Genomic DNA, 23,134 nt, shown 5'->3' on the forward strand with positions numbered 1-23,134 from the left:
CAAAGTAAGGAATAGCATGCACAGAGTCCAAGGGTTCCCCTTAGAGGTAAAATAGTGGTAAAAATAGATAATACTAATGCTCTATTTTGTGGTAGTGTGGTCGAGCAGTAGGCTTATCCAAGGAGTAGTGTTAAGCATTTGTTGTACATACACATAGACAATAAATGAGGTACACACACTCAGAGACAAATCCAGCCAATAGGTTTTTATATAGAAAAATATCTTTTCTTAGTTTATTTTAAGAACCACAGGTTCAAATTCTACATGTAATAGCTCATTCGAAAGGTATTGCAGGTAAGTACTTTAGGAACTTCAAATCATAAAAATTGCATGTATACTTTTCAAGTTATTCACAAATAGCTGTTTTAAAAGTGGACACTTAGTGCAATTTTCACAGTTCCTAGGGGAGGTAAGTATTTGTTAGTTTTACCAGGTAAGTAAGACACTTACAGGGTTCAGTTCTTGGTCCAAGGTAGCCCACCGTTGGGGGTTCAGAGCAACCCCAAAGTCACCACACCAGCAGCTCAGGGCCGGTCAGGTGCAGAGTTCAAAGTGGTGCCCAAAACACATAGGCTAGAATGGAGAGAAGGGGGTGCCCCGGTTCCGGTCTGCTTGCAGGTAAGTACCCGCGTCTTCGGAGGGCAGACCAGGGGGGTTTTGTAGGCCACCGGGGGGGACACAAGCCCACAGAGGAATTTCACCCTCAGCAGCGCGGGGGCGGCCGGGTGCAGTGTAGAAACAAGCGTCGGGTTTGTAATGGAAGTCAATGGGAGATCTAGGGATCTCTTCAGCGCTGCAGGCAGGCAAGGGGGGGGTTCCTCGGGGAAACCTCCACTTGGTCAAGGGAGAGGGACTCCTGGGGGTCACTCCTCCAGTGAAAGTCCGGTCCTTCGGGTCCTGGGGGCTGCGGGTGCAGGGTCTCTCCCAGGTGTCGGGACTTAGGATTCAAAGAGTCGCGGTCAGGGGAAGCCTCGGGATTCCCTCTGCAGGCGGCGCTGTGGGGGCTCAGGGGGGACAGGTTTTTGTACTCACAGTCTTAGAGTAGTCCTGGGGTCCCTCCTGAGGTGTTGGATCGTCACCAGCCGAGTCGGGGTCGCCGGGTGCAGTGTTGCAAGTCTCACGCCTTTTGCGGGGAGCTTGCAGGGTTCTTTAAAGCTGCTGGAAACAAAGTTGCAGCCTTTCTTGGAGCAGGTCCGCTGTCCTCGGGAGTTTCTTGTCTTTTCGAAGCAGGGGCAGTCCTCAGAGGATGTCGAGGTCGCTGGTCCCTTTGGAAGGCGTCGCTGGAGCAGGATCTTTGGAAGGCAGGAGACAGGCCGGTGAGTTTCTGGAGCCAAGGCAGTAGTCGTCTTCTGGTCTTCCTCTGCAGGGGTTTTCAGCTAGGCAGTCCTTCTTCTTGTAGTTGCAGGAATCTAATTTTCTAGGGTTCAGGGTAGCCCTTAAATACTAAATTTAAGGGCGTGTTTAGGTCTGGGGGGTTAGTAGCCAATGGCTACTAGCCCTGAGGGTGGGTACACCCTCTTTGTGCCTCCTCCCAAGGGGAGGGGGTCACAATCCTAACCCTATTGGGGGAATCCTCCATCTGCAAGATGGAGGATTTCTAAAAGTTAGAGTCACTTCAGCTCAGGACACCTTAGGGGCTGTCCTGACTGGCCAGTGACTCCTCCTTGTTTTTCTCATTATTTTCTCCGGCCTTGCCGCCAAAAGTGGGGCCTGGCCGGAGGGGGCGGGCAACTCCACTAGCTGGAGTGTCCTGCTGGGTTGGCACAAAGGAGGTGAGCCTTTGAGGCTCACCGCCAGGTGTGACAATTCCTGCCTGGGAGAGGTGTTAGCATCTCCACCCAGTGCAGGCTTTGTTACTGGCCTCAGAGTGACAAAGGCACTCTCCCCATGGGGCCAGCAACATGTCTCGGTTTGTGGCAGGCTGCTAAAACTAGTCAGCCTACACAGATAGTCGGTTAAGTTTCAGGGGGCACCTCTAAGGTGCCCTCTGTGGTGTATTTTTCAATAACATGTACACTGGCATCAGTGTGCATTTATTGTGCTGAGAAGTTTGATACCAAACTTCCCAGTTTTCAGTGTAGCCATTATGGTGCTGTGGAGTTCGTGTTTGACAGACTCCCAGACCATATACTCTTATGGCTACCCTGCACTTACAATGTCTAAGGTTTTGTTTAGACACTGTAGGGGTACCATGCTCATGCACTGGTACCCTCACCCAAGGTATAGTGCACCCTGCCTTAGGGCTGTAAGGCCTGCTAGAGGGGTGCCTTACCTATACTGCATAGGCAGTGAGAGGCTGGCATGGCACCCTGAGGGGAGTGCCATGTCGACTTACTCGTTTTGTCCTCACTAGCACACACAAGCTGGCAAGCAGGGTGTCTGTGCTGAGTGAGAGGTCTCCAGGGTGGCATAAGACATGCTGCAGCCCTTAGAGACCTTCCTTGGCATCAGGGCCCTTGGTACTAGAAGTACCAGTTACAAGGGACTTATCTGGATGCCAGGGTCTGCCAATTGTGGATACAAAAGTACAGGTTAGGGAAAGAACACTGGTGCTGGGGCCTGGTTAGCAGGCCTCAGCACACTTTCAATTGTAAACATAGCATCAGCAAAGGCAAAAAGTCAGGGGGCAACCATGCCAAGGAGGCATTTCCTTACAACATGTATTTGCTGCCTTCTTATGTGTGCAGCGACTACCGCTAGACATTTGGTAAAGACTCTTGATGCGGTTGTTAATCCGAAAGGCAGTACCTTGAATTGGTAATGTATTCCCTTGAATACAAACCTTAGGTATTTCCTGTGCGATGGGTGTATTGGTATATGGAAATAAGCATCCTTGAGGTCTAAAGTTGCCATGTAGTCGTGTAGTTTTAGCAATGGCAATACTTCTTGTAGTGTGACCATGTGAAAGTGGTCTGATTTGATGAAAGTGTTCACTACTCTGAGGTCTAGGATTGGTCTCAGCGTTTTGTCCTTCTTTGGTATCAGAAAGTACAGTGAGTAAACTCCTGTGTTTATTTGTGTGTTTGGCACTAATTCGATTGCATTCTTTTGCAATAGTGCCTGCACTTCTATCTCCAGGAGATTGGAATGGTGTGTTGTCAAATTTTGTGCTTTTGGTGGTATGTTTGGAGGGAATTGTAGAAATTCTATGCAATAACCATGTTGGATAATTGCTAGAACCCAAGTGTCTGTAGTGATTTCCTCCCATGCTTTGTAATAATGACTTATTCTTCCCCCCACTGGTGTTGTGTGGAGGGGGTGAGTGACATGTGAGTCACTGTTTAGTAGTAGGGGTTTTGGGGCTCTGAAATCTTCCTCTATTTCTAGGGAATTGCCCTCCTCTATATTGTCCCCGAAAACCTCCTCTATACTGTCCCTGGTAACTGGACGGTGTTGCTTGTGAGGTGCTGGCTTGTGTGCTCTGACCCCGAAACCCCCCTCTAAAGGGTGTTTTACGGAATGTGCTGTAATTCCCTCTGCTCTGCGGGGAGTAGAGTGCGCCCATGGCTTTGGCAGTGTCCGTATCTTTTTTGAGTTTCTCAATCGCTGTGTCCACTTCTGGACCGAACAGTTCTTTTTCATTAAAAGGCATATTGAGAACTGCTTGTTGAATCTCTGGTTTAAATCCAGACGTTCGGAGCCATGCATGCCTTCTGATAGTTACAGATGTATTAATTGTCCGTGCAGCTGTATCTGCAGCGTCCATGGAGGAGCGGATCTGGTTGTTGGAAATGGTCTGTCCCTCCTCAACCACTTGTTTTGCCCTATTTTGTAAGTCCTTGGGCAGATGTTCAATGAGATGTTGCATCTCGTCCCAGTGGGCTCTGTCATAGCGCGCAAGTAGTGCCTGGGAGTTCGCGATGCGCCACTGGTTTGCAGCTTGTGCTGCGACTCTTTTACCAGCTGCATCAAACTTGCGGCTTTCTTTATCTGGGGGTGGTGCATCTCCAGATGTGTGAGAGTTGGCCCTTTTCCTAGCTGCTCCTACAACGACAGAGTCTGGTGGCAGCTGTGTAGTGATGAAAACCGGGTCTGTAGGAGGCGCCTTATACTTTTTTTCCACCCTTGGTGTGATTGCCCTACTTTTGACCGGCTCCTTAAAGATTTCTTTCGCGTGCCGGAGCATACCAGGGAGCATAGGCAGGCTTTGGTATGAGCTGTGGGTGGAGGAGAGTGTGTTGAATAAAAAATCATCCTCGACCTGTTCTGAGTGGAGGCTTACGTTGTGAAATTGTGCTGCTCTAGCCACCACTTGAGAATACGCGGTGCTGTCTTCTGGTGGAGATGGCTTTGTAGGGTATGCCTCCGGACTGTTATCTGACACTGGGGCGTCGTATAGGTCCCATGCGTCTTGATCTTGGTCACCCTGGCTTATGGTGGTGTGAGCTGGGGAGTGTGATGGAGTTCGTGCTGGTGAGACTTTAATCACGGGCGGAGGAGAGGGTGGTGGGGTAACTCTTTTCACCACTTTTGGTTGTGGTGTCTGTTCAGTTTGGAACTCCAACCTTCTCTTTCTTCTAATGGGGGGAAGGGTGCTTATTTTTCCTGTCCCCTGCTGTATGAAGATACGCTTTTGCGTATGGTCCACATCAGTTGATTGTAGCTCTTCCTCAAACCTATGCTTTTGCATTTGGGAGGTTAGCGAGTGCTCTTCTGTATAAGAGCCTGAAGCTGGGTCGCTTGCAGTTTGTTTCGGCACCAAAACCCTGTCTGCGTGTTTTTTCGGCTCCGAGGTGACTTTTTTCTTTTTCGGGGCCGAAACCTCTCGGCGTCTATCTTCTTCGGTGCCGCTGTCTCGGCGTCGAGCCGTGTCCACACCGGCATCTCGGTGTCGAGGCTTGTCTCCAGCACTTTCTCGGTCCCGAGAAGGCTGCGTGCCGGTGTCTCGACCGGAGTCGGACGATCTCGCCACTGTTTGGGCCTTTTTCGGTGCCGATGGCCGGTCACCGAATTTATGGGTGGAGCCATGGCCTGATGGCAGTGGCGTCCCCTGGGCCTTGTAAATCTTTCTCTGTGTGGTTTTCGACGTCTTACTCACGGTTTGTGTATCGTCGAATCCTTCGGAGTCCGATTCTTGGATCGAGAAGGTACCTTCCTCTTCCTGCTCCTCGAACTCTCGGTGGGCTGTCGGCGCGGACGCCATCTGAAGTCTTCTGGCTCGACGGTCTCGGAGTGTCTTTCGGGACCGGAACGCACGACAGGCCTCACAGGTGTCTTCACTGTGCTCAGGTGACAGGCACAGGTTACAGACCAAGTGTTGGTCTGTATAGGGGTATTTATTGTGGCATTTGGGGCAGAAACGGAACGGGGTCCGTTCCATCGGCGTTCTTCAGCACGCGGTCGGGCCGACCAGGCCCCGACGGGGGATCGAAAAACTACCCTGAAGGGCACCGGAGCTCTTCGATGCGGTGTTGAATCTAAGTACGCCGATCCCTAACGCAACAATACCGATGAAAATCTTCCGAAATTAGCTAATTTTCCGTTCTGAAACTCGGAGCGACAGGAACACGTCCGAACCCGATGGCGGAAAAAAAACAATCGAAGATGGAGTCGACGCCCATGCGCAATGGAGACAAAAGGAGGAGTCACTCGGTCCCGTGACTCGAAAGACTTCTTCGAAGAAAAACAACTTGTAACACTCCGGCCCAACACCAGATGGCGAGCTATTGCAAAACATGCGTATCTACAGCGACAGATGCCATCGAACATATATTTTCTTAGTTTATTTTAAGAACCACAGGTTCAAATTCTACATGTAATAACTCATTTGAAAGGTATTGCAGGTAAGTACTTTAGGAACTTTGAATAATCACAATAGCATATATACTTTTTACATAAAACACATATAGCTATTTTAAAAGTGGACACTTAGTGCAATTTTCACAGTTCCTAGGGGAGGTAAGTTATTGTTAGTTCTTGCAGGTAAGTAAACCACCTACGGGGTTCAAATTGGGGTCCAAGGTAGCCCACCGTTGGGGGTTCAGAGCAACCCCAAAGTCACCACACCAGCAGCTCAGGGCCGGTCAGGTGCAGAGTTCAAAGTGGTGCCCAAAACACATAGGCTTCAATGGAGAAGGGGGTGCCCCGGTTCCAGTCTGCCAGCAGGCAAGTACCCGCGTCTTCGGAGGGCAGACCAGGGGGGTTTTGTAGGGCACCGGGGGGGACACAAGTCCACACAGAAAGTACACCCTCAGCAGCGCGTGGGCGGCCGGGTGCAGTGTGCAAACAAGCATCAGGTTTGTAATAGGAATCAATGGGAGACCAAGGGGTTTCTTCAGCGGTGCAGGCAGGCAAGGGGGGGGGGGGGCTCCTCGGGGTAGCCACCACCTGGGCAAGGGAGAGGGCCTCCTGGGGGTCACTCCTGCACTGGAGTTCCGATCCTTCAGGTCCTGGGGGCTGAGGGCGCAGGGTCTTTTCCAGGCGTCGGGATCTGGGAGTCAGGCAGTCGCGTCAGAGGGAGCCTCGGGATTCCCTCTGCAGGCGTCGCTGTGGGGGCTCATGGGGGACAACTTTGGTTACTCACAGTCTTGGAGTCGCTTGGGGGTCCTCCCTGTAGCGTTGTTTCTTCACCAGTTGAGTCGGGGTCGCCGGGTGCAGTGTTGCAAGTCTCACGCTTCTGACGGGAATTGCAGGGGTCTTTAAAGTTGCTCCTCCGGAAACAAAGTTGCAGTCTTTGTTGAACAGGGCCGCTGTTCTCTGGAGTTTCTTGGTCCTTTTAGAGCAGGGCAGTCCTCTGAGGATTCGGAGGTCGCTGGTCCTGGGGAAAGCGTCGCTGGAGCAGTTTTCTTCCGAAGGGGGGAGACAGGCCGGTAGGGCTGGGGCCAAAGCAATTGGTGTCTCCGTCTTCTCTGCAGGGTTTTCAGCTCAGCAGTCCTCTTCTTCTTTAGGTTGCAGGAATCTGAGTTCGTAGGTTCTGGGGAGCCCTTAAATACTAAATTTAAGGGCGTGTTTAGGTCTGGGGGGTTAGTAGCCAATGGCTACTAGCCCTGAGGGTGGGTACACCCTCTTTGTGCCTCCTCCCAAGGGGAGGGGGTCACATTCCTATCCCTATTGGGGGAATCCTCCATCTGCAAGATGGAGGATTTCTAAAAGTTAGAGTCACTTCAGCTCAGGACACCTTAGGGGCTGTCCTGACTGGCCAGTGACGACTCCTTGTTATTCTCATTATTTCCTCCGGCCTTGCTGCCAAAAGTGGGGCCGTGGCCGGAGGGGGCGGGCAACTCCACTAGCTGGAGTGCCCTGTGGTGCTGGAACAAAGGGGGTGAGCCTTTGAGGCTCACCGCCAGGTGTTACAGCTCCTGCCTGGGGGAGGTGATAGCATCTCCACCCAGTGCAAGCTTTGGTACTAGCCACAGAGTGACAAAGGCACTCTCCCCATGTGGCCAGCAACATGTCTCGAGTGTGGCAGGCTGCTAGAACCAGTCAGCCTACACGGGTAGTTGGTTAAGGTTTCAGGGGGCACCTCTAAGGTGCCCTCTGGGGTGTATTTTACAATAAAATGTACACTGGCATCAGTGTGCATTTATTGTGCTGAGAAGTTTGATACCAAACTTCCCAGTTTTCAGTGTAGCCATTATGGTGCTGTGGAGCTCGTGTTTGACAGACTCCCAGACCATATACTCTTATGGCTACCCTGCACTTACAATGTCTAAGGTTTTGCTTAGACACTGTAGGGGCACAGTGCTCATGCACTGGTGCCTCACCTATGGTATAGTGCACCCTGCCTTAGGGCTGTAAGGCCTGCGAGAGGGGTGACTTATCTATACTGCATAGGCAGTGTGAGGTTGGCATGGCACCCTGAGGGGAGTGCCATGTCGACTTACTCGTTTTGTCCTCACCAGCACACACAAGCTGGCAAGCAGTGTGTCTGTGCTGAGTGAGGGGTCCCCAGGGTGGCATAAGATATGCTGCAGCCCTTAAAGACCTTCCCTGGCATCAGGGCCCTTGGTACCAGGGGTACCAGTTACAAGGGACTTACCTGGATGCCAGGGTGTGCCAATTGTGAAAACAAAAGTACAGGTTAGGGAAAGAACACTGGTGCTGGGGCCTGGTTAGCAGGGCTCAGCACACTTTCAATTCAAAACATAGCATCAGCAAAGGCAAAAAGTCAGGGGGTAACCATGCCAAGGAGGCATTTCCTTACAGCATTGTTTTTGGGGGTCTTTGGTGCAATCAAGCATTCTGGAAAGTGCAAAGGCAGGATGCCACAAAGCCTAGAAGGGAAGCCATTTTATCTTGCTGTTTGGTTGAAGGTGTTCCCCAGCAGATGGCATTCATTCCAGATGACTCTCCAACAAATAATATACTCTTTTCTGTGGTGTCTATTAGTGTCACCCAAATAAAATAGTCCTTGGACCAGTGAAACACCAGCCTGTGTATCTGAAGAAGCTACAAAATCTTTCCACCTTTGTCTGACTAAGCTTTTATTAGCCTGTTATCCAGGTAAGGATATCTGAAAATTGCTTTTCTCCACAGGTCCACTCATTTTGAGCACGTGCGAGGAGGATACTTGAGAAGCAGTCTGAACTGTAAATTGTGGTTGTTGCCTGACATCAGCATGTAAAATTTTCTGACACTTCGCCACTGGGAGGTGACACTACAAACCGTGCAGACCTATTGTGCACATCCACTCACTGGACCCAAAAGTGGATAGACCTGATGCAAGGAAAACATACAGAATTTTTCTTATAAGGTTAAGTGGTTTGTAAACTATAGGTCTTATATTGTTCTGTATTCCTCTTTTAGACCTTTTTACTAAAGCTGGAAGTACAGTGAATAAACTCCTAGGCTTTTCTGATGAAATGGAACTGACTATATCAAACACTTTAATAGGTTTCATTTGAGGGGACGGGTATCTGATCACTTCATGTTGGTTTTGGAGGCAATGGCAGTAGAGTGGTCTTAACACTTAGGAAGTATGAAATTAGTTACTTAAATGTAACTGCACTTATCCAGTATTGGTATCTTTCATAGACTCACATGCTTGAATTTTCCCCGAAGTGGGAGTCCCACAGTATCTTATAAAGCAGTAAATCATAATAACTGTAAGGAAATGCCTCCTTGGCATGGTTACCCCCCAACATTTTGCCTTTGCTGATGCTAAGTTGTGACTGAAAGTGTGCTGGGACCCTGCTAACCAGGCCCTAGTACCAGTGTTCTTTCCCTAAACTGTACCTTTGCTTCCACAATTGGCACAGCCCTGGCACTCAGATAAGTCCCTTGTAAATGGTACCAAGGGCACTGATGCCAGGGAAGGTCTCTAAGGGCTGCAGCATGTCTTATGCCACCCTGGGGACCCCTCACTCAGCACATGCACACTGCCTCACAGCTTGTGTGCTGGTGGGAAGAAAATGACTAAGTCGACATGGCACTCCCCTCAGAGTGCCATGCCAACCTCACACTGCCTGTGGCATAGGTAAGTCACCCCTCTAGCAGGCCTTACAGCCCTAAGGCAGGGTGCACTATACCACAGGTGAGGGCCTATGTGCATGAGCACTATGCCCCTACAGTGCCTAAGCAAAACCTTAGACATTGTAAGTGCAGGGTAGCCATAAGAGTATATGGTCGGGGAGTTTGTCAAACACGAACTCTACAGTTCCATAATGGCTACACTGAAATTTAGGAAGTTTGGTATCAAACTTCTTAGCACAATAAATGCACACTGATGCCAGTGTGCAATTTATTGTAACATGCACACAGAGGGCATCTTAGAAGATGCCCCCTGAATACCAATCTGACTTCTAGTGTAGGCTGACCAGTTTCTGCCAGCCTGCCTCTAACCAGACATGTTGCTGGCCACATGGGGAGAGTGCCTTTGTCACTCTGTGGCTAGTAACAAAGCCTGTACTGGGTGGAGGTGCTTCAGACCTCCCCCTGCAGGAACTGTAACACCTGGCGGTGAGCCTCAAAGGCTCACCCCTTTTGTTACAGCGCCCCAGGGCATCCCAGCTAGTAGAGATGCCCGCCCCTCCGGCCACTGCCCCCACTTTTGGCGGCAAGGCTGGAGGAGATAATGAGAAAAACAAGGAGTCACCCACCAGTCAGGACAGCCCCTAAGGTGTCCTGAGCTGAGGTGACCCTTGCCTTTAGAAATCCTCCATCTTAGTTTTGGCGGATTCCCCCAATAGGATTAGGGATGTGCCCCCACCCCACAGGGAGGAGGCACAAAGAGGGTGTAGCCACCCTCCAGGACATTAGCCATTTGCTACTGCCCTCCCAGACACTCCTAAATCTAGTATTTAGGGGCACCCCAGAACCCAGGAAATCAGATTCCTGCAATCTGAAGAAACAAGGACTGCTGACCTACAAGCCTGCAGAGAAGACAAAAGACGACAACTGCTTTGGCCCCAGCCCTACCGGCCTGTCTCCTGACTCGAAAACCTGCAACCAACGACGCATCCGACAGGGACCTGCGACCTCTGAAGCCTCAGAGGACTGCCCTGGACTAAAGGACCAAGAAACTCCTGTGAGCACCGGCTCTGCTCAAACAGCAACTTCTTTGCAACAAAGAAGCAATTTCCTAAGAACTCACTCTTTCCGCCGGAAGCGTGGGACTTCACACACTGCACCAGACGACCCCGGCTCGCAATTCAGAGAACAAACACCACAGGGAGGACTCCCCGGAGACTGCGAGCCCGTGAGTAGCCCGAGACGACCCCCCTGAACCCTCACAGCGACGCCTGCAGAGAGAATCAAGAGGCTCCCCCTGATCGCGACTGCCTGTAACAAGGGACCCGACGCCTGGAACCAGCACTTCACCTGCAGCCCCCAGGACCTGAAGGAACCTAACCTCAGTGCAGGAGTGAAACCCCAGGCGACCCTCTGCCTAGCCCAGGTGGTGGCTGTCCCGAGAAGCCCCTGTGCCTTCCTGCACCACTAGAGTGACCCCCGGGTCCCTCCATTGAATCCTATCTAAAACCAGAGACCTTCTTTGCACACTGCACATGGCCACCCCTGTGCCGCTGAGGGTGTGTAGTGTGCCTACTTGTGCCCTCCCCCATGCTCTACAAAACCCCCCTGGTCTGCCCCCGAGGACGCGGATACTTACCTGCTGGCAGACTGGAACCAGAGCACCCCTGTTCTCCATAGGCGTCTATGTGTTTTGGGCACCTCTGACCTCTGCACCTGACCGGCCCTGAGCTGCTGGTGTGGTAACTTTGGGGTTGCCTTGAACCCCCAACGGTGCCCAGGAACTGAGACTTGTAAGTGTCTTACTTACCTCACAATCTAACCAATACTTATCTCCCCCAGGAACTGTTGATTTTTGCACTGTGTCCACTTTTAAAATAGCTTATTGCCATATTAACAAAGACTGTGTATGATATTGCTTTTATTCAAAGTTCCTAACTTAACTGTGTGAAGAACCTTGCATTTTATGTGTTTATGTGTTTACTTCAAATCTTAAACCTGTGGTTCTTAAAATAAACCAAGAAAATATTTTTTTTCTATATAAAAACCTATTGGCCTGGAGTTAAGTCTTTGAGTGTGTGTTCCTCATGTATTGCCTGTGTGTGTACAACAAATGCTTAACACTACCCTCTGATAAGCCTACTGCTCGGCCACACTACCACAAAAGAGAGCATTAGAATTATCTAATTTTGCCACTTCTTACCGCTAAGGGAAACCCTTGGAATCTATGCACACTATTTCTTACTTTGAACAAATTAAGACAGGCCTAAATTTGGTAGCCTGTCCATGTGATTTTAAAAAAATGGACCAAACTTGAACCATAACCAATCAGGCGACAATACTCAAAAGAGAAGCTCCCTTCCTCAGTGAGAGTGAACCATGGGACCAGAGTCTGTAAAGGGGGCCTCTAAGGGGAAAAGGGGGGTTGCATGTGAATCTATGAAAGATACTAATACTAGAGAACTGCAGTTACAGGTAAGTAACTAATTTCTTATCCAGTATTGGATCTTTCATAGATTCACATGCTTGAATCAGAAGAACATGTGCACAAAGAACAGTTGATGGACGGAATGCAGACCAAATCAAACATTCACCCCCAGTCACAGATCTGGGTTTAATCCATCAGTTTTTTTGCTCACCATGCCATTCCAGTTTGGACCCAGCCATATGCAAATCAGTCTTGACCATGTTCCCCCATGGGAACAGTCCAGCCCGAACTGCCAGGCCAGGTCCTACCTGGACCACAAACAAGCATCCTGGGACCGGTTTCGGGGTATCACCCCTCTTCAGCCAGGCTAGCTTGAGTCTGGTGGCATAGTGAGCACGGGACCTACGTCTGGGCATACCCTTCCCACTTGGGGCGACAAATGCACAAATGTAATCAGAATAACAAGCAGTACAATAAAACTGAAGTGGATGGAGAGAATAAAATATTTTTTATACTTCTCTTTTTTGAAAATAATTTCAGGTAAGCAAATAACCATATCAATCAGTCAGACCATACCGACAGGAGAGATGTTGAACTTGGAACGTTAATCAGAAAATATGAGAACAAATACAATAGCATTAGAAAACAAAATTTTACATTACCAAGAGGCTCACCTTTACTGAAACAGGTGTCGTAGAACTGCTTGGACCACGGCCGCATCTGTCCTATGTGTGGCCTGAAGGCAAAATTGCTTTGCGAAGGAGTGGGTACTCTTCCAAGTAGCAGCACAGCATATTTGATCCAGCGGCACCCCAGCAATCAGAGCCACAGAGGTTGAAACTGCTCTTGTTGAATGCGCACTAGGCCGTCTTCGTAGAGGTTTTCCTGCTGCAGAGTGGCAGAACTGAAAAGTTGCCAATGGCCACCTTGCGTTCGTTGACTGTTACTGAAGAACCCAGACGCCCAGGTCCATAGGAAAGTAATAACTGATAAGGTTTGCGAAAAGTTTTACTTAGTTGAAGAAAAAACTTAAGACACCTCTTCACATCCAACGTGTGGAGGGACTTTTCCGCTGGAGATGTCTGATTAGGAAAATATGTCAGTAGAATAACTGGTTGATTCAGATTAAATTGAGAAGGAACTTGAATTTCACTGACCCTTCTAGTGGAAGTGATAGCTAGAAGGAAAGCTACCTTCCAAGTAAGGAACTTCAGATCTGCTTTGTGTATGGGTTCAAACTGAGGTTTCATTAGTTGTGAGAGTACAACATTAAGGTGCCATTCAAGAGGAGGCAACATACCTGGAGGAAAAGTTCTGTTAAACCTCTCATGAACTGTTTAATAAGATGCGATGAGAAAAGTGAAGCCGTGTCTGAAGAAAATCTGTGTCGAAATTGCTGTCAAATGCACTTTCACTGAAGAATGCACAAGCCCAGATTTTGCCAGCAGTAACAGGTACAGTAAAATTTGCTGCGGATAGGCCTCATAAGGATGTAACTTGGCTTGCTGGCACCAACAACAGAACTGCTTCCATTTGAATCGATGTTTTGTTGGTACTGTCTGATCTTACTCTTTAGACAGTATAGCTCTACATTCTGAGGTTATTTTGAGATATTGAAATTAATGGAATTCAGGAGCCATGCATGCAAGTGCAGTGACATCGGATCTGGACGTAGAATCTCCCCGACGCATTGACAGTAGCATTGGAGTTGGAGGGAGACATATTGGCGCAGTTTCTGATATTAGAAGAAGCTCCGTGTGCCGGCATTGCCGGGGCCATTTGGGAGCGATTAGTATTAGGCGACAAGGCTCCATCTTCATTTTGTCTAGGACCTTGGCGATCAATGGGATTTGGGAGGGGGGGAAGGGGGGGGGGGGGGAGAGAGAAGAGCGTACGCATAGATCCCAGACCATCGCATCTAAGGGCATTCCCCCAGGAGGGGATATCGACTTACGTAAAATCGTCATTTGGTATTGTCTTTCGTTGCGAATAGGTCTAGAGTTGGCTTCCCCCATGTTGCAAATATTTTGTCCAGTTGAGCTGGATTCAGTTCCCATTCGTGACACTCGCTGTTGGTCCTGCTGAGTGCATCCGGTAGCATGCTGCGCACTCCTGAAACATGCTCGGCTGTCAGAGTTGTTGTGTTTTGCAAGTCAGTCCCATAGTAGCTGAACTTCCTGTGAAAGTGTTAAAGACCTCGTGCCTCCCTGTTTGTTTATATAAAACATGCTGGTTGTGTTGTCTGTCCGCACCAACACTCAAGACCCTTTTACCCTCGGGAGGAAAACTTGTAGAAGATGGCTTTGAGTTCTAGGCTGTTGATCTGCATCAGCCGTTGGTGGCTTGACCATTTCCCCCTGGATTTGCAGATCTTGGAGATGCCCTCCCCATCCTTCCATGGAAGCACCCGTGATAATTATAAATTGTGGGACTTACGGAATGAACGTGAGGCCTTGAGAACGATGAGACTGGTAAGCCCATCAGCCCAATGCCTTTATAATTTTTGACGTAACCAGAATGCAATCCTCGAACAAACCTTGAGATTGGTTCCACTGAACCTGCATTTCTTCCTGCAACGGTCTCATTTTGAGACGTGCATTTAGTACCAAGCTGATGGTGGAAGATATACCCAGGAGCTATTTGTACAACCTCACCAAAAGTAACTTTCTTTTTTATTTGATTTGGGCCAGACGTGCTAAGCGATCCTGCTGTTCCTGTGTCAGGAAAGCTTTGTTCAGCTGTGTGTCCAGGATAGCTCAGAGAAGTCATCCTCTGAGAGGGTGTTGTGCAAGATTTATTGAAATTGAGCGCAAAACCTAGTATTTGAAAAAGGCTTATGTAACCTTTTGTCGCTGCTAAAGCTCCTTGCGTAGTGGACCCCTTCAGAAGCCAGTCGTCTAGATATGGAAAGATCTGGTGACCATGCTTCCTGAGAACAGCTGCTACTGGAGCCAGACACCTGGTGAATATGCAAGGAGCTGAGCTGAGCTGAGCCCGAAGGGAAGGAATCGGAACTGATTGGGAGTACGAGCCACTGTGAATCGGAGATATCTGCGATGTTTGGGATGGATGAGGATATGAAAAGAAGTGTCCTCCAAGTCTAGAGATGTCATATAGTCTCCGCTGTTCAGGAAGTTTAATATATCTGAAAGAGTGATCATTCTGAAAGTTTGTTTGCGGAGGTACTTGGTGAGATGCCGAAGATCTAGAATAGGTCTCAATTCTCCTCTTTTCTTTTGCACAAGGAAAAAACTGGAATAGAATCCTTTCCCTTTCTGAGCCATTGGAACCTTTTATATTGCTCTTTTGAGAAGCATCAATTTGACCTCTTTTTTCAAGAAGAGAAGATGAGGGGAATGTGCCCCTTTTGATGGTGGTGGTGGTGGTGGTGGGGGGGGGGGGGAATCGATGGCCTGAAAGTGAATTCTAGGGTGCGGCCATAAGCCACTAAGTCCAACAACCATTGATCCGAGGTGATAGTTTTCCAATTGTGGAGATATTTGGATATATTTGCCCCTACTTGATGCTGGAACAGGTGAGTAGCTGGTACTTCTACTGGGTCATTGCTTGCGTCCTGTGTCTCTGGGTTGATGCATAGACTTCCGACAGGCACTCTGCCTAGAGAAACCAGCTGTAGTTGGTTGGCGATACGACTGTGATGGCCTTATTGCTGGTACGGTTAAAACAGCTGGGAACGGAAATAAGATCCTCAATAGGATGAAGAGCTAAGCCCCTTGCCCCTCGGAAAGGTAGCTTTCTATATTGTAAAGAGCCAAGGGACTTGGCAGTGTCCGTTTTAATGCCAACAAGGGCTTCATCTATATGCTTGCCAAAAAAGCATGTCTCCATCTTATGCCATATCCAAAATCACTGTTTGCACTTCAGGTCGAAACGAAGTGGTCTTCAGCCAGCCCTGGCGCCTCAGAACAGCAGAACCTGCTAATTGTTGATAACCAGTTGAAGCTATGTCCATGGCATCATCAATGATCTCAGAAGAGGCTCGCTCTACTTCCTGCAAGATCTTTTTTGCTTCCTGCCTCTGCTCTTCAGGGATGAGATCAACCATAGGTTTGATATCTGACCATATCTGCCTATCATAGCGTGCTAGGATAGCTAGGGCATTAGCAGCTCTTACAGTAACACCTGACAGAAAATCTTTTTTCCATCGTGTCAAGGCATTGTCCATCTCTATCTGGCGGCACTGAGATAGGAGCTGCTGGATTTTTAGAATGTGTCTGTGCAGCATGTGCTATATCAGAGTCTGGCCGAGGGTTTCCCATGAGACATGCAGGAGCATCATCCGGATCCCTGTATTTCTTGTCAATCCGTGGCAGAACCGCTGGCACCGCAGATGGATTCTTCATAATCCTGACACCCTCCTGCCATAGGTGGTCAATAATAGAAATAGACCTTAATGATTTCTCCGCTTGGTCCTTGAAATAATACAAGAAGCAATCTGAACGCTTCACTGTGATGGGTAGATGAAACCTCTTTGCTGCCCTTTCCATAGTTCAATGAACCAGCCCCCCCCCCCCCATGTCTTCGGGAGGGGAATCAGCTGTAGGGTATTGAGGAGGAGATGGAGTAGGAATAACAATCCTGCCAATCGTCATGCTGAGATGGTAATTCGCCTTCCTCCCTTGTTTTATCCTCCGATGTAGAAGGATCGTCCCTAGGTGGAGGAACAGCATGTGTTGGCAGCGTCATTCTGGGCGTTATTAGAGGTGGAATCTCTGGTGGGAGAACAGAAGCTGTTCTGGGCGGAGTAGATGGTGGTACCCCCGCCTGTGCCGGAAAATACCGTCTGTAATCCACCAGCATGCTCTGAAGATCCTCTATAAGCGAACGAGGCATAACTGTCTGCTCCTTCAGTCGATGGTAGTCCGGATAATAGTGATTTTCCTCATATTTCTGAGTATCCCTCAACCTGCTGACCTTGATCACCCTCATAATATTCGTCTTCCTCCTCTTCTTCTTCTTCTTCTTCTTCTTCTTCCTGTTATTTGACATGGAGCTCAGAGGGACTATGAGCCTGTCCAAAAGGTCCATCATCATCCGAGTCCTCCACATCTAAACCGTGACTTGGAAGAACAGGTGAAACGTTTTCCGCATAAGCCATGGTGGGTTTATGGTAAGTCCTAATATTGCTCCTCAATGTTCTCTTCGTTGACAGTAGCGTCGACGGTGGTACTGTGGACGATGGGGACGTCGACAGGAAGCATTGACAACAGAAAGTCAACGATGGTGATGCTGTCGACGGTGCCGCCGACGAAGTCCTAGACATCTCCGAGGGTCTCGCAGATGAAATTGGTACCAGAATGGAAAACGTTGTCGTCGACATGGATGGTCTCGTCGATGATACAGTGACGACGGTGGTTGTCGACGGTGACTGTCATCGATGGCAAAACTGGAACTTTTTGCCCCTTTTGTTTCAGTGGCTTACAGGAGGTACCTAGATCAGATGAAGCTACCTCTGAAGAGGGTTGTTTTTATTTTTCTCTCTTTTTCGAGTCCTTAGAATGATGATGAATTTTGAGGGACTTCCTGCTCTCCCCAGAATGTCCCTCAAGAGATCTAACCATCGTGAGATTTAGGAACAGAGTCACTGTCCTCATCAGATGTTTTCTGAGCTTCAGTTTTCTGTAGCCACAATAACAATCTGCCTTCTGTGTCTCAGTTTTTTGGTGGGAAGGTACGACAGATTATGCATTCCTTTGCCTTATGAGAAGGATGAAGGCAATAGTTTTTATGTGGATCATCCACATACATTTTTTCCCACATGCCTTACAGAGACTAAAGAGGTGTAAGGAAATGCCTCCTTGGCATGGTTGCCCCCTGACTTTTTGCCTTTGCTGATGCTATGTTTACAATTGAAAGTGTGCTGAGGCCTGCCAACCAGGCCCCAGCACCAGTGTTCTTTCCCTAACCTGTACTTTTGTATCCACAATTGGCAGACCCTGGCATCCAGATAAGTCCCTTGTAACTGGTACTTCTAGTACCAAGGGCCCTGATGCCAAGGAAGGTCTCTAAGGGCTGCAGCATGTCTTAGGCCACCCTGGAGACCTCTCACTCAGCACAGACACACTGCTTGCCAGCTTGTGTGTGCTAGTGAGGACAAAACGAGTAAGTCGACATGGCACTCCCCTCAGGGTGCCATGCCAGCCTCTCACTGCCTATGCAGTATAGGTAAGACACCCCTCTAGCAGGCCTTACAGCCCTAAGGCAGGGTGCACTATACCATAGGTGAGGGTACCAGTGCATGAGCATGGTACCCCTACAGTGTCTAAACAAAACCTTAGACATTGTAAGTGCAGGGTAGCCATAAGAGTATATGGTCTGGGAGTTTGTCAAACACGAACTCCACAGCACCATAATGGCTACACTGAAAACTGGGAAGTTTGGTATCAAACTTCTCAGCACAATAAATGCACACTGATGCCAGTGTACATTTTATTGCAAAATACACCCCAGAGGGCACCTTAGAGGTGCCCCCTGAAACTTAACCGACTATCTGTGTAGGCTGACTAGTTCCAGCAGCCTGCCACACTAGAGACATGTTGCTGGCCCCATGGGGAGAGTGCCTTTGTCACTCTGAGGCCAGTAACAAAGCCTGCACTGGGTGGAGATGCTAACAGCTCCCCCAGGCAGAAGCTGTAACACCTGGCGGTGAGCCTCAAAGGCTCACCCCTTTGTCACAGCACCGCAGGACACTCCAGCTAGTGGAGTTGCCCGCCCCCTCCGGCCCTGGCCCCCACTTTTGGCGGCAAGGCCAGAGAAAATAATGAGAATAACAAGGAGGAGTCACTGGCCAGTCAGGACAGCCCCTAAGGTGTCCTGAGCTGAGGTGACTCTAACTTTTAGAAATCCTCCATCTTGCAGATGGAGGATTCCCCCAATAGGGTTAGGATTGTGACCCCCTCCCCTTGGGAGGAGGCACAAAGAGGGTGTACCCACCCTCAGGGCTAGTAGCCATTGGCTACTAACCCCCCAGACCTAAACACGCCCTTAAATTTAGTATTTAAGGGCTACCCTGAACCCTAGAAAATTAGATTCCTGCAACAACAAGAAGAAGGACTGCCCAGCTGAAAACCCCTGCAGAGGAAGACCAGAAGACAACAACTGCCTTGGCTCCAGAAACTCACCGGCCTGTCTCCTGCCTTCCAAAGAACTCTGCTCCAGCGACGCCTTCCAAAGGGACCAGCGACCTCTGAATCCTCTGAGGACTGCCCTGCTTCGACGACGACAAGAAACTCCCGAGGACAGCGGACCTGCTCCAAAAAGACTGCCACTTTGTTTCAAGAAGCAGCTTTAAAGAACCCTGCAACTCCCCGCAAGAAGCGTGAGACTTGCAACACTGCACCCGGCGACCCCGACTCGGCTGGTGGAGAACCAACACCTCAGGGAGGACCCCCGGACTACTCTACGACTGTGAGTACCAAAACCTGTCCCCCCTGAGCCCCCACAGCGCAGCCTGCAGAGGGAATCCCGAGGCTTCCCCTGACCGCGACTCTCTGAAACCTAAGTCCCGACGCCTGGAAAAGACCCTGCACCCGCAGCCCCCAGGACCTGAAGGACCGGACTTTCACTGCAGAAGTGACCCCCAGGAGTCCCTCTCCCTTGCCCAAGTGGAGGTTTCCCCGAGGAAGCCCCCCCCTTGCCTGCCTGCAGCGCTGAAGAGATCCCTTGATCTCTCATTGACTTACATTGCGAACCCGACGCTTGTTCTAACACTGCACCCGGCCGCCCCCGCGCCGCTGAGGGTGAAATTTCTGTGTGGGCTTGTGTCCCCCCCGGTGCCCTACAAAACCCCCCTGGTCTGCCCTCCGAAGACGCGGGTACTTACCTGCAAGCAGACCGGAACCGGGGCACCCCCTTCTCTCCATTATAGCCTATGCGTTTTGGGCACCACTTTGAACTCTGCACCTGACCGGCCCTGAGCTGCTGGTGTGGTAACTTTGGGGTTGCTCTGAACCCCCAACGGTGGGCTACCTTGGACCAAGAACTGAACCCTGTAAGTGTCTTACTTACCTGGTAAAACTAACAAAAACTTACCTCCCCCAGGAACTGTGAAAATTGCACTAAGTGTCCACTTTTAAAGTAGCTATTTGTGAATAACTTGAAAAGTATACATGCAATTGAAATGATTCAAAGTTCCTAATGTACTTACCTGCAATACCTTTCAAACAAGATATTACATGTTAAATTTGAACCTGTGGTTCTTAAAATAAACTAAGAAAAGATATTTTTCTATACAAAACCTATTGGCTGGATTTGTCTCTGAGTGTGTGTACCTCATTTATTGTCTATGTGTATGTACAACAAATGCTTAACACTACTCCTTGGATAAGCCTACTGCTCGACCACACTACCACAAAATAGAGCATTAGTATTATCTATTTTTGCCACTATCTTACCTCTAAGGGGAACCCTTGGACTCTGTGCATACTATTCCTTACTTTGAAGTAGTGCATACAGAGCCAACTTCCTATAGGTAGTTACTGGATTGTCATGGTCTACTGTCTTATCCTGGAATTGGAAAGTTTGGTCAATGACTTATGGTCATGCCTGATTAGGGTTTCTTTGTTCTTGAGGATATTGCTGTTGTACAAGTTGGAAAGGCCAGGATGGGCCTGAACCATGCTTTGCAAATACCTCAGATCCATTGCCTTGTATTGCTGCTTGAAGAATTTCTTCCTTTCGTCAAGACCCACTGCCTTTAGATCTCATTGTTTTTCATCTTCAGCATTCCTTCCTCCAGGTGTTGTTCAAACAAGATGGACTCTGAAACAGGTTTATTTTCCATTGTGCATGTAGCTTAAAGGTGGTAGGGCGCTGTGCGCAAGATCTACTGATGGATAACCCATGACTATATCCTGTAGCCGCCAACTGTACTGAACCAGCTGCTGTATTTATAATCTGGATAGAGAGGCGAATTTTTATGCAGAGTTTCTGCAATATATTGTTGGCAATGTATGGAAAATATTCCTTAAAACTTCTCATGCCCTCACAGAATACCCCTTAATATCTTCACCGAAGAGCAGTTAAGCTGTAATTTTTTTTACATGAGTAGGCGATGTGCCACACACCTTCCTGTCAGTAGCAACCAGTCACTCGCTTCCTCATTCTGGCAGAGTGGTGGTATTCGGCGCAGAGGCATGTCTGTAGGACTGGATCGGGCTTCAGTGTTGAGCTTTAAAGTAATTCAAAATCTTGTTGAGCCCTTTATATTTTAACAGATGCAGAGTTGCAGATTTTACAGTGGCAGGAGTAAGGAGCTTTTCGTCTGGGATGTCAGAAAGGTAAGCAACTAAAGGCAGCAAGGACTTCAGAGCTGCCATCAGCTGTAAAGTTTACACAATCATTGAAAGAGCCAGCTGTGGTACATCAAAGGAATGTTACGCGTAGCCGCTACCCTAGCTTAGACCTCATGAGACTATGGATTGTCATTAATGAAAGACAGGGGCGAAAGATGCAATTGGTTGCGAAATAGATGAATGGGTTCCACCCGAGTCCAAAGATTTGCGTCTCTCCTCTTCGGTGTGCAATGAGAATATGTAGCAGACTGGTGAGTAGGTACTGTACTCTGCACTCTTTCAGCAGGGACACTGATGCTTGCCTCGATACCATCCTGGGGGAAGACAGTTGTAAAGGTGGTAAAGGAACCCTTACCGGGTCCTCAAAAGGGATTATTGGTATTAGTGGCATGAAAAGCAGTGGATGCGGATAGAGAGTGACAGGATGACTTACAGCTTAAGGAGGCTTTGAAAGAGACTTCACACACTTATTCCAAGTCAGTGAGGAGGTAAAAAAAAACAACAAAAAAAAAAAACAGTGACGTGACTTTAGGAAACATAGAAAGTTGATGAGACGATAGCTTTTGGAGCTGTAATGGCTATGTTGAGAAAAGTGACAATCAACGGCAGTGTAGCATCAATCTTATGTATTGATGACACAGGTGATGGGCACAATCAAGATTTTTTTCATCGTCAATGATGGGGACCTTGACATCATTCTATGACATTTCTTCTTAGACTTCGAGGAATGCCTCACTTGATGTTACAGTTTGAATATCTGTGTTGAGGAAAGTCCTATCGACATCTATCAGGAAGCAGGTTTAGACAATTATAACAATGGTTGTTTTGTAATGTCAATCGGTGGTCTGTCTTCAACAGCTAAGGCTTTTTAGGCGGCAGGTGTTTCAAGTGTTTGGTGTGCTCTCCAGGACATCAATAAATGGCAGACGTCAAGTCTGCCTCCAATGGACAGTGGTCTGAAGTCAATGCTTTCAACATTACTATCTTAGATGCCGATCACGATAAACAGTGAGATTGCTGTCGTCCTTTCTTTTTCAATCTCTTTCTGCATTTCTCCCTGTGGAGTCCTTTTCAGGAGTATGTTGTCTTTGACAGTATCCTTTTCCTGCGCTTTCATACCTTGCAACATGCAGCAAGCTGTGCAGCTGGGTGTACCCTTTGGGTCTTTTAAGGCCCTTTTTTGTTTAACAGATGACAGTCTAAGACTGAATGACAGCCCAGTAGGCACTCAAAAATGTCTTGTGAGGACCAGAAATTAATGTTCCTCCCACAAGAACAACTAAAACCCCCCAAAACGACTTGATGGAATGATATTAAAGACATTGAGTGGGGGTGAAACAGCAAGAATTTCCTTACAAATGTTAGCCAAAAAATTGTATTGCTTACAGGAGCCAGAAAAAAAAAAAAAAAAAAAAAAAGAACTGACAGATGTAACTTTTATTATTTGAGAATGGGTTTTTCTCAGCTTTCAAAAGAAAGCCAGGATGCATTTTTCAAACTTTTTTTTTTTTTTTTTTTTTTTAGACTTTCACCACTTTCTTCTACATCAGAAGCTGCAATTCAGGCTTGGAACGACTAATTACAGAGTCATATTTTTATTTCCAAGAAATAAAACTACTATGCTATTTTTACTGATGAAAGAATGCTGATGAAAATGTCAACATTCGCTGCTCAGACACTGGAGAACGAGAGACTGTACGTCTGGCATTTTTTTGGAGTGCCTTTTTTTGCTGCAGGTGATACCTTTAGGAGACGGACTGCACTATCAGGCAGTTTCCTTCCCCACTTCTCTGGGTTGTCTGTGGTGGTTTTGAAGAGAGAGCCCCTGATGAGTGTGTCCCCTTTGGCTTGGCTTCTACAGTCACCGGAGAAATCTTTCTTCCCTGTCCTTAAGGTGTTGTTGAAATGTTTCTGTGGCTCTTCCAGTGTTTACATTTATGAGTCAGCTGTAATTAGTAGATTTACTCCTTAGCAGGAGCATCCA

At 48.3% G+C, this 23,134-nt stretch overlaps 1 protein-coding gene across 3 annotated transcripts in view; it reads right to left on the minus strand.

Annotated features, from left to right (window-relative positions):
- SRF (serum response factor) overlaps positions 1 to 23,134 on the minus strand; it is a 284,214-nt gene that overhangs the window by 38,416 nt on the left and 222,664 nt on the right. The window lies entirely within an intron of this gene.

The sequence above is a fragment of the Pleurodeles waltl genome, chromosome 5 (genome assembly GCF_031143425.1).
Source record: "Pleurodeles waltl isolate 20211129_DDA chromosome 5, aPleWal1.hap1.20221129, whole genome shotgun sequence".
NCBI lineage: Eukaryota > Metazoa > Chordata > Amphibia > Caudata > Salamandridae > Pleurodeles > Pleurodeles waltl.